Source organism: Haemaphysalis longicornis, unplaced genomic scaffold (assembly GCF_048455015.1).
Source record: "Haemaphysalis longicornis isolate Haplotype H1 unplaced genomic scaffold, Haemaphysalis longicornis Haplotype H1 scaffold_9, whole genome shotgun sequence".
Classification (NCBI taxonomy): domain Eukaryota; kingdom Metazoa; phylum Arthropoda; class Arachnida; order Ixodida; family Ixodidae; genus Haemaphysalis; species Haemaphysalis longicornis.
The window spans coordinates 54,561,352-54,572,607 of NW_027526460.1; the positions used below are offsets into that span (position 1 = coordinate 54,561,352).

Below are 11,256 nucleotides of genomic sequence, written 5' to 3' on the forward strand. Positions count from 1 at the left end.
TTCGTTAGCACGGACGGTTTGCGAGCGCCTGTGGTTGCAGTAGGATTTGCGCAATGGTCCAGCGCGTCCAATCCAGTGTCTGACGTTGATGTGTATAACGTTGTCATACCGACAAAATATAAATAGCGATGTGCAAGTTCGTATCGACGCACAATAAACATTAAACTGCTCCTGTGACGCCACATTTCACTTTCGTGTTTCACCGGTTCTTATGCAAGAGGGATCAACCACATTTTTTACTACACTCTTAGCCAAAATGGGAGAAAATAAGACTAACTGCAGCAATTACGCCTCGCGAGGAACATTTAGTCCCCAAAAGACCAAACGCGCCAAGATTAGGGCCGTGTGCAAAATGAAGGGACCAACCGTTGGTCCCTCGACGCGAATGGGACCAACGGAAAGACTAACAGCGCCCTTTGCTCCCGCAACGTTGCTGTTGCTCCCCCTGGCGGGGGCCCTCCGACTTGTTTCTACTCGTTCGGCGGCCAGCGGGGACGGACGTGCGAAAGGTGAGCTGCGGCGGCGACGGCTTTTCCCCATTCGCCCTTTTTTTGAAGTTCGTGAGCTTGCATATTAGCGTCAGAGTGCCAGCTATTTTTTAAAACCAACGCCAGTCGATTCGCTGTGCGTTACTGCCGACGGCGACCTAATTTTTATTTGTTTCGGTCAATATTTACCCAATTTTTTGCTTAACCCTACAATAGTAAAAATGCAATTTCTCTTTAAACAAGCGGCCCAACCGCATGAATAACCGCCCCAGCAGGAGCAGCGTACAAAAAGGAAGCTAACCGCTAACTTTTTTTCTTTTGAAATTGCAGTTTTATTACATTTATAGCCAGAAATGTCAAAGCGTGGTTAACACGTGGCCGAGAATCTTGAAGGGCTCTAACTTTTTAGGCAAACATATGCACACTAAAATAACAACATGGTGCTGTTAGGATACAAGAATTACTCGCAGACATATTAAATTTTAAATGAAAACGTGATATTTTAAGCAGGAAAATTACAAGAAGTCTGGCAGAACGCCGGAACTGCTACGGACGCTACACTCTGAGGCTGAGTAGGGCAAAAATAGTTGCACCCTCGTAACCGCAACTACGTACAGAATAAAACTAGACAATAACGGTTAGAATCTGATGTAAATTGGCTGAATAAGGCCTTTTTCTCCATATTTTGCGGAACCCGAACTTGTAATCTGCCGGACCACAGCAGAACGGCAAAATGAAGTCTTCCTCGAAGGCGCGGGCTGACCGCCGTAATAAAAATCCTCTAACAAAATCGTAGTATCTTTATGTATCTCACGGCAAGTTTTTTTCTTCTTTTTTTTTTTGAGAATACAGTGTTAGCTAACTGCCCCTTTTCCAGTACCGGCCCTCCTTGTGGACGCCACGGCGAACCTAACTGGCAGTAACGCGCCCCCCCAAAATTGTTTGGCTTTCGGGGAACTCGTTCAAGACACATTCTCGTACTGCAGTCCTTCCCGCACCCACCCGTCACCCGTGCCTTTCACATGAATTTCACAGTAGCAGGCGCACACTCGTGTGACTCATCTAACGTGGCCGAAGGCTTCCTTCACTTTTTTTCATTTTCGTTGCTCCCTCACTGGTAGGCAAGCGCTCGCAGCGTGGTCAGACTCAAACATTTTTACCCCTTTCCTTTGAAAGCCTTTTTTGTGTGCACGTACGAACTCACTGTGAACTGTCCGCAAAGAGGAAATAAAAACGTGCAGCCATAGCCACTTCCCATGCAGAAAGCTGAGAGGACGCCGTTTTGTTTGTTTCGCCCGAGGATATTTGTTAACCATTGTTAAATTTATTAAACATTGAGAAAATTTCGCTCTTAATACATTTTTGAAATAAAAACGCATTCTTCGACACCGACATCACAGCCAGAAATCAAAAATGACCTTCTTCTATACAAATCCGCACCATCAGCGCAGGAAAGCAGGTTTTCTTCCAATAATTAAATATTTCTTCTTGTTTTCTTTTTATTTTTGATTGCAGTCAAACCAATTTGATTTAGAGCTGGTGCTGACAGGAAGCGTCTCTTTCCCTACATGTCTTGTGAAAGAGAGGGAAGAGGCCCTTGTTTGGTGCTACGTAAGCCTCTGAGAATGATAGCGAACCTGCATGCGAGAAATAAGCAATCTTTCTATTTTCTGTTGCCTTTATACAGTGGTTCAATGCGTTGAGTGAGTGAGCATGAGTCCCCAGGTTCTATTGCTGGTTTGAGTGGCGTCTTTTCTGCTGGAGTCGGAAAAACAACAATATCTGAGTTTCGCTTGTTAACTACCGTGCCCATGGTCTTAATTAATCCGTAGTCTTATACTCAGTGCACTTCACAGGCCACATTTGGCTGCACTACATAAAGCGTTGATTTTGCTTCTTTTTGCTTTTTGAGGTATTTTTTACGGATGCTTGTTAGGGCTGCTGGAAACTGCGTTTTTCTCAATTTTGCGTCCTACCACGAATAACACTTGTTTTGTTGCCCTATTTATTTCCTGCAGGAGCGTGACGACATACGCCCATTGCCGACAGCGTCACGGAGGATGGCTGTCTCCTCTCAACGGACAAGTACCTCAAGACAAGTGGAGCGCGCTTGCGCCAAGGACAGCAGCCATGTATACCCGGAATAGCCCAATACTGGCCGCATCGCCTCAACAAGGTGTGCCGTACAGGCCTTCGAAATAGAGACTCCAACATCAAGAGTAGAGTACGGTTTACTTTTGTTGTGTATGTTGCTTACACAGTGTTGCAATAAAAAGCTTGAAAGTGACATTTTCTTTGTCGTGAGTACTTTGTCGTGAACAAGTGGCCAAGAAATACTGCTTCTGGTCTCTTGTGTTTACTCCTGTCTTCTCAATTGTCGGTCTAATGGAACGACAGTCACTCATGGAGTACTTGCACGAGCCAGCACATCGTCTTTTAGTATGCACGGTTAATCCAGAGGGGAGCATTTGCAGGGATGAACATTTAGTCTTGAAAGCATCAATTGGTCTAGGGGGAGTAATGGGGAAGATTAACGATTGATACTCAAAGGACCAACGGTTGGTCTCCAGTCGACTAACAGGGGTGACTAACAGTTGATCTGCAAGGGACCAACAGTTAGTCTTTATGGCGGACCAACAGTTGAACCATCAAGCGACTAAGTGTAGAGGGACTAACAGTTGGTACCCTTGCCGTTAGTCCCAAAAAGGACTAATTCTAGTGGCAACGCAGTTAGTCCCCAAAAGGAGTAACGCCGATGCCCCGTTAGTCCTTTTTGGCTAAGAGTGTAGAACAGCACTCGGTCAGCTGTGCCCCGAGTACATCAGAAGCCCGACACAATGATTGCATGCTACTAGCAGGGTATGCAAACTCACTTGCTAGGCATGCAGAACGTTATGTGATGCGTGTTTCGTTAGAGAACGAAACGATTATATTTGCACTTGGATATGCTTTTTAATTTTTATCCAAAAGGATTTGCACAATCTGCGGGATTTGTCTACTAACGCATTAGCATTCCACCTCTTCTTTTGTTCATTTTGAGTTTCTTTTCTACGACCAGCAATCTACATTCACCTTATATTAGCGATTTAGTGTGCTAACCCTGCCAGCACGTATTTTTGTGCCGACACGGGGCGTTGCATGGTAGGTGTTTTTTTAACCATTTTCTATACGAACTTCGGTGTCTTCTGGTTTTTTTATTTGTGACGAGGTTTTATGACATAACAATTTTGGATTTTGTTACTTCATTTTCTAATATTCTAGTTTTTATTTCTTGTTTCTCAAGCACAACGACCGCTATTATACCAACTAAGTACGTTAACTTGCGACGTATACAGTTTGTTAAGATAGAAGGCGCAACTTGGTTGGTGTCCTCGGGTACTCGAAAAAGAATCCTTCCGTGTTAACAAGTTTTTCGTTTGGTAGGTGCCCATGCGCAACCGTGCACGCTAATGTGCAGAGAAGATGCTACAACTCACAACAGCTGTTGAGAATAATGCAAAAAGAACAAAAAGAACTATTTTTACTTAGCATATTCGTCAGAAAACACCCCGATATTCAATTGTTCAGTTTTTATGGCTGAAAGCATGAACAGTTAACAGAAGAACGGAATTGTTGTATAAAATCACATTATACGGTGCTCCATTTATATTCATATAAAAAAACCTGAGCTTTTCATGGCATGCTTGACACTGAGAGGAACAAAACATGTCGTGGAGGTGCTTTAAATGCGCTGATAAAATTCGATCCTGAATAATTAATAAGCTGATTGTCGGCCTCGGCGGCAGTCAGAATTCCAGAATAAATTATGTACAGCTACTGTCCTTGTGTCCCTTCCTCTGTATTCGTTTAGTTTGTGCGGGTTCAATCCAATGAAAAGCAATGTAAAGCTGGCCTGCTTTTTTTTGCTGAATAGATGTATTTTCTGCCTCCCTTTGACACAATTTTCCGTACTTGCATTAAAAATGCGTGGATTTCCTTCTCTTGGCATTTCTCTATATTTTCTTTTTTTCCCTCAGATTCAAGTCCTTATTAAGATCTGTCTGCTCTATATTATCGTCATAATTCAACCAAGAAATAAATATTTCGTATTTATTTATTTATTTATTTATTTATTTATTTATTTATTTATTTATTTATTTATTTATTTATTTGCAGCACGTTTTAGATGCCGTCGCCAACTGCTTTATGTTACTGCTAAGGCACCACTGCAAGAAGGGCGAACACGACGAAAGCGGCGACAAACTATGCAGTACAAAATTCCTTCGAATCTGGTGAGAATTCCGAACCCTATTTGCTGTTCTTACCTCCCCGCACGGGGCACCTTGAGTATTCATGGTGACGGTGTTGGCGACACCGCAGACCCCGAGCCCCCAACATAAACTGTAACCTACCGTGGTGATGTGTTTAAAGGTGAAGGGTAGAAGCCTCAAACGGTGGCCATCGGAGCCCAGGTCAAGCTCCGGTGGATGGGCTCCCTGTCTGTTTACCAGGCAGGGAGCTCCGGGACCTCTCAGGCTATCAGGGTAAGGTTTGAGAAGAAAGTACCCCCGTCCCCTGCTTCTTTTACATGCCATATGGTAAATCGTAAATCCCCCCCCCCCCAAAACATGATCGGCCCCTGAAAAGGGGCCGCACCGAAGGTTCATTTCCGCCACTCCCAACCCACAGTCTTCCAAAGCCCGATAACTACCCCCGTTTTTTGGTGTTGGAATCCAGTGACCAAGAAAAGCCTCTTGCATCACAGTCCGTGTTCCTAATATCGAAATTTCTGGAGGGCATCATTGGTGACAAATATAAGGCCAAAAAACAAAGAACTGGAGAAATCCTGGTTGAAGTACACAACAAACAGCATGCAAAGATCCTCCTTGAACAAACTCGCATAGCCCATCTTGAAATCAGGGTGACACCCCACCGGAGCCTGAACAGTACTCAAGGTGTCATCTCTGAACTAGACCTGATGAATGAGACAGATGCTGACCTGCTGGAGGGCCTGAGAAATCAGGGCGTGACAGCTGTGAGCCGCATAACTATGAGGAAGGATGACAAAGTAGTTTCGACCAAGCACATTATCCTTACTTTTGACCGGTCCACACTCCCAGAGTACGTCAATGCAGGTTTTGTACATTGTAATGTCCGGCCCTACATTCCAAACCCGCGCCGCTGCTTTAAGTGTCAGCGGTTCGGGCACGGAACCAACTCCTGCCGTGGTCGTCTGACCTGCGCAAAATGCGCTCAGCATGATCATCCATCTGATAATGGTCCATTGTCAACCCTCACCTGCGCCAACTGCCAGGGACCCCATGCCGCCTACTCTCGAACGTGCGAGAAGTTTAAGCAGGAGAAGGCGATTATTAATGTGAAGGTAACTGAGAACATCACCTTCCCAGAGGCGCGAAAGAGGTTCGCCTCTTTCCCCCTGGGGAGGTACGCCGACGCGGCTCGCCGGGGGGCGGAGCGGCGTCTGGTTTCGGCGGGGACCCAGTACCGCGAGTCGGACTTGGTCCTGCCCCCCCCCCCCCAGGGTTGCCCCAGGCAGCCCAACCAGCCTCTGCACCGCTCGCTCACCCAGCAGCGGCTGTGGTGGCAACAACATCTGTTGGGGATGCCGCTGCATCCACTGCTTCCTCTCCACCGGCCCAAAGCACATGCAAGGGCACGGAGATGGAGACGGAGGCAGTCGCAGCGACCCCCTCCCCCACCTCACTGCCTGTGCCGTCTGTCGTGCTCCCCACGCCTTCGGCACTGGCAGCGCAGACAAAGAACACCCGAAAGGGTACCACGCCAAGGGGGCCCAGTCCGCTGGGCACCCCCTTGCCTTCAGATGACGACATGGACGTCGAGTCCTTCCGGCTTTCATCGCAGCGGAAGGAACGGGCTGCGACGTCCAGGTCAGTAGAGAAGGTCAGAAAACCCCTCCCAAGAGTCCAAGCCCCGAAAGACCCTACATAAACAGTCACACTCCAGTAGCTCTGAACACATAATAATGGGAAGAGAAAACATAGTTCAATGGAACTGCAGAGGCCTTCTGAGTAATCTTGACGACGTGTATGAGATTCTGCATACCAAACAGCCGAGTTTAATGTGTGTCCAGGAAACACATCTGAATTCCAAACACACAAATTTCTTGAATAGTTACCTGGTATACAGAAAGGACAGGGATGGCTGCACACACTCTTCTAGCGGTGTGGCCATAATCGCCCGAAAATCCTTAGCCTGCCACCCTGTCCCCTTGAATACGGTCCTCGAGGCTGTAGCCATCCGCACAATAATTTTTAATAGGTTGGTAACGGTATGCTCCGTATACATTCCTCCTGATGTTGCACTTATGAGCTCTGACTTCGAGGCGCTGGTTGACCAGCTGCCCGAACCATACATCCTTACAGGCGACTTTAATGCTCACAACTCTCTTTGGGGCTCTTCCAGAACGGATGCCCGAGGTCGCCTGATAGAGAAATTCCTAACATCTTCTGGAGCATGCCTTTTCAACGAGAAACAGCCTACATACCATAACATAGGAAACAATGCATACTCAAATCTTGACTTGGCTATTGGTTCGGCAATTCTCTTTCCATGTCTTGAGTGGGGAGTGGGCACTGACCCATATGGCAGTGACCACTTCCGCACTTCACTAACATATATAGGTAACGGCCCAAGCAGTTCTTCTTCCCATAATAGCTTCAATGAAGCACGAGCTAACTGGAACACATTTACAGAGACATCGAAACTACACCACACATCCATAGGACACCTACACGTTGAAGAAGCTACCCAACTCCTCACGGCGCACATCCTCGACGCCGCCGAAAAGTCCATTCCCCACGCCTCTGGTGCCCCGCGCAACCAGCGGAGGCCGTGGTGGAATGAGGACTGTAGGCGGGCGCGAGAGGCCCAGAACAAGGCGTAGGGTGTCCTTCGTCGGTACCCCACGTCGGGTAACCTCATTTTGTTCAAACGGGCCAAGGCGTTAGGAAAATGTGTGCGCCGTGAGGAAAAACGAGAGAGTTGGCGTTCCTTCATAACATCAATAAACACCTACACAGACACACGGAGAGTATGGACAAGAATACGCAAACTCAAAGGGCAACAAACACACAGCCTGCCTCTGGTCAGCACAATAGGGGACACACTCGAAGACCAGGCTGACACCCTCGCACAACACTTCCAACACGTGTCCAGTTCCGCACACTACACAAACACTTTCATGAAACACAAACAAATGGCCGAAAAGAAGCCTATACTAGATAACAATAGGTCAACATCTTTTTATAACTCAGAGTTTTCACTGTATGAGCTGAAGGCTGCTTTGAGCACGTGTAAACCCTCAGCTCCAGGCCCAGACAACATCACATACACAATGATACAACACCTGCACGCAGACACTCTTCTAACACTCTTACACCTATATAACAAGATTTGGCTTTAGGGGCACATTCCAAAGTCTTGGAAGGAGGCTATAGTTGTAGGTTTCCTGAAGAGGGAAAGGACCCGTCGTCCCCCTCAAGTTACCGCCCTATTGCCCTGACAAGCTGCCTGTGCAAGCTCTTCGAGAAGATCATCAATCGCAGGCTCGTGTACTTCGTCGAGTACAATGGTCTTGTCGAGAGCTGCCAGGCAGGCTTTAGGGTGGGGCGATCGACAAACGATCAACTGGTTGCACTTGACTCATACATCAAGGATGCCTTCGTGCATAAGCAGTACTGCTTAACTGTCTTTTTCGACCTCGAGAAGGCCTACGACACCGCTTGGCGTAATGGGATCCTTAGTGACCTCAGGTCATTCGGTGTTTCGGGTAATATGTTGAACACCCTTGTTAGTTATTTGTCGGAGAGAACGTTCAGAGTAAGAGTTGGTTGTGCACTTTCAAAGGTTCACGTCCAAGAAAATGGCGTGCCGCAAGGAGGCGTGTTGAGTTGCACTCTCTTCATAGTAAAGATGAACTCTCTTGGTAAGGCACTGCCACCCACAATCTCTTATTCTATGTATGTAGACGACGTACAGATATCCTATAAATCATGTAATATGTCAATCTGCGAACGTCAAGTCCAGCTTGGTGTCAAGAAACTTGCCGGCTGGGCAGACAAGAATGGTTTTAAATTGAATCCTGCAAAAAGTTCCTGCGTTGTGTTCTCCAGAAAGCGTGGGGTCCATCCGGACCCAGACATTCATCTTAATGGCGTGTCGCTTCCTGTGAACAAGGAGCACAAGTTTTGAGGTGTGGTGTTTGATCACAAACTCACATTCATTCCTCACACCAAGGAACTTAAAAATAAATGTCTCAAAACAATGAATATACTTTAGGTTCTCTCCCACCAATCCTATGGTTCCGATAAAGAAATCTTGCTTCGCTTGTATACTGCTTTGGTTGGGTCTCGTTTGGACTATGGCAGTGTGGTGTATGGGTCGGCGACTAAGACAGCCTTGCGAATTCTTGACCCAGTGCTACACTTGGGCCTTCGTCTTTCGTCGGGTGCTTTTCGCACTAGCCCTGCTGAGAGTCTTTATGTCGAGTGTAATAAGTGGAGCCTTGAGAACCAAAGAACATACATGGACTTGCTTTATGGTTTTAAAATTTCATCGCTGTATAATCATCCTTTTTATCCTGTCTTTAACGATACATCAACATCTCTGCTCTTTGTAAATCGCCCATCCGTTCCTCTGCCCTTTTCACTTAGAGTGAGAGAGCGAGCCTCGGATCTGAGCGCTTCGTTTTTAGATGTGTACAGATGAACCTTTTCAGACATTTTACCGCCTTGGAAAGTTCGTCCTGTGTCCTCCGACCTTTCTTTTATGAAACTTGACAAAAATAGGGTACCGCGAGCTGCAAAACTGCAGCACTTTCTGTCTCTGCAGTTTAAATACCCACTTGCAGAATTTTACAGTGACGCGTCTAAAACCTCCACTATGGTCTCCTGCACTGCTCATGGTCCGAATTTCAGTGCAGCCAGAACCATGAGCGTCAACAATTTTTTGAACACAACAATTTTTTCAGCAGAAGCATATGAAATTTTACTCATTGTACGACACATACTTGAAAATCAAATTCCCAATTCCATCATCTATACGGATTTCTTGAGTGTTGTTCGCGCACTGTCATCGCACAAGCCCCCCAAAAACCACATAGTTAATCTTGTATTCAGCACTATCATGTCCGTGTATGCACAAAAGCATGAGCTGGTCCTCTGCTGGGTCCCAGGACACGCAGGGATCGCTGGGAACGAGTTGGCAGACGAGAGGGCCGCTGCTGCTGCCCTCAGGAACACTGTAGACATTACAACGGTACCCTATACAGACCTCAAGCTATACACAAGACAACACTTGCCCAGAACATGGCAAACACACTGGGACGAACAGACAGACAACAAACTACATGTAATAAAACCTCACTTGGGACCGTACACCACCGACACACGCAATAGATACTCTGAAGTCGCCTTGGCCAGATTACGGATAGGGCACACCCATGCAACGCACTCGTATCTGCTGACGGGATCTTCTAGACCCCAGTGCAGCAGGTGCGGAGAGGCCCTATCCGTAGTGCACATACTAATCACATGCAAGGCACTTCACACAACACGACACAAACACTTCAGAGAACTCTACAGACAACATATTCCCCTACATCCATCGTTTTTTCTAGGTGACGAAGCCATTGTTTCCGTGAAACGTGTGTTTGAGTATTTGTCAGAAGTCAAGTTTTTAAACCTCATTTCCTATCACGCATCATGAAATCTGGCCCTCTACACCAGCCATGCTCATTGTCGTCTTGTGATTTTACTTTGTTTTTGCTGACTTAGTTATTGTTTAAGGTTTCACCCCTCATATATGACTATTGTTGTAGCGCTCTTTGCCCCAGTTGGCCTTGCGCCATAAACATCCAACCATCATCATTGCTGTTCTTACCTGAACAGATCCATAGTCAACGTTTTGTATGGTGAAATATATGAGTTGGAAAATTTATTAACGCTGACAATGGTTTGTCGCTCTTTCTTGAAAATATAGCGTGAATACAGTCTCGTTTACAAATAAGAAATAAGGACCCATGTCTCTGTAAAATTTGAAAATAATAAAAACTGAAAACGAACGACTTATATCGGAACATTTTGCGTGTGGTATTCTTACTAAAGTCTTCTCGTAAATGAATTGTGTAATTGAGTTCCTGGTAGGGCTTGATGCTAACGTCAGCTTCAGGATTGGACTGAGCCTTTGGCTACCCGCCGCGGTGGCTCAGTGGCCAAGGCGTTGCGCTGCTGAGCGCGAGGTCGCGGGTTCGATTCCCGGCTGCGGCGGCCGCTTTTCTGATGGAAGCGAAAAGCAAAAACGCCCGTGTGTTCGAGATTTCGGCGCACGTTAAAGATCCCCAGGTGGTCAAAATTAATCCGGAGCACTCCACTACGGCGCGCCTGCGTTGCGTCGGCGCGTTAAACCCTACAATCAATCAATCAATCACTGAGCCTTTGGATAAAGTGCAGGATCATGGTCTGGGCTTTGCGGGTAGCGTAGCTAATCCGGGGCCAGGCAGAAATAATCAATGTTAGCTAAGCGTAAGCTTGCAGTATGCTATATACACGAAAGTATTTCCACAGACGTAGTTCTTTTGCAACCTCTTCCCTTGTTTATAACGTGATATGCATCCAGTTACTCTCGCGAAATCGCATCACGGCTTCTACCAAAAAAACCTGATTCCACCTCAGCCGTACGTTTGTACGTCCCAAAGTGCGCCGACGCAGTGAGAATTGCGCAGCATATTGCACAAAAAACGTGGTGCTGG

The 11,256-nt window shown here is 46.6% G+C and overlaps 1 long non-coding RNA gene across 1 annotated transcript; it reads left to right on the forward strand.

Moving 5' to 3' along the window:
• The first annotated feature begins 243 nt into the window (after window positions 1-243).
• Window positions 244-2,775, forward strand: LOC144152526 (uncharacterized). Its single transcript, XR_013319183.1, has 2 exons — window positions 244-509; window positions 2,507-2,775. It is a non-coding gene; the product is annotated as an uncharacterized LOC144152526 (long non-coding RNA).
• The last annotated feature ends 8,481 nt before the right edge of the window (window positions 2,776-11,256 follow it).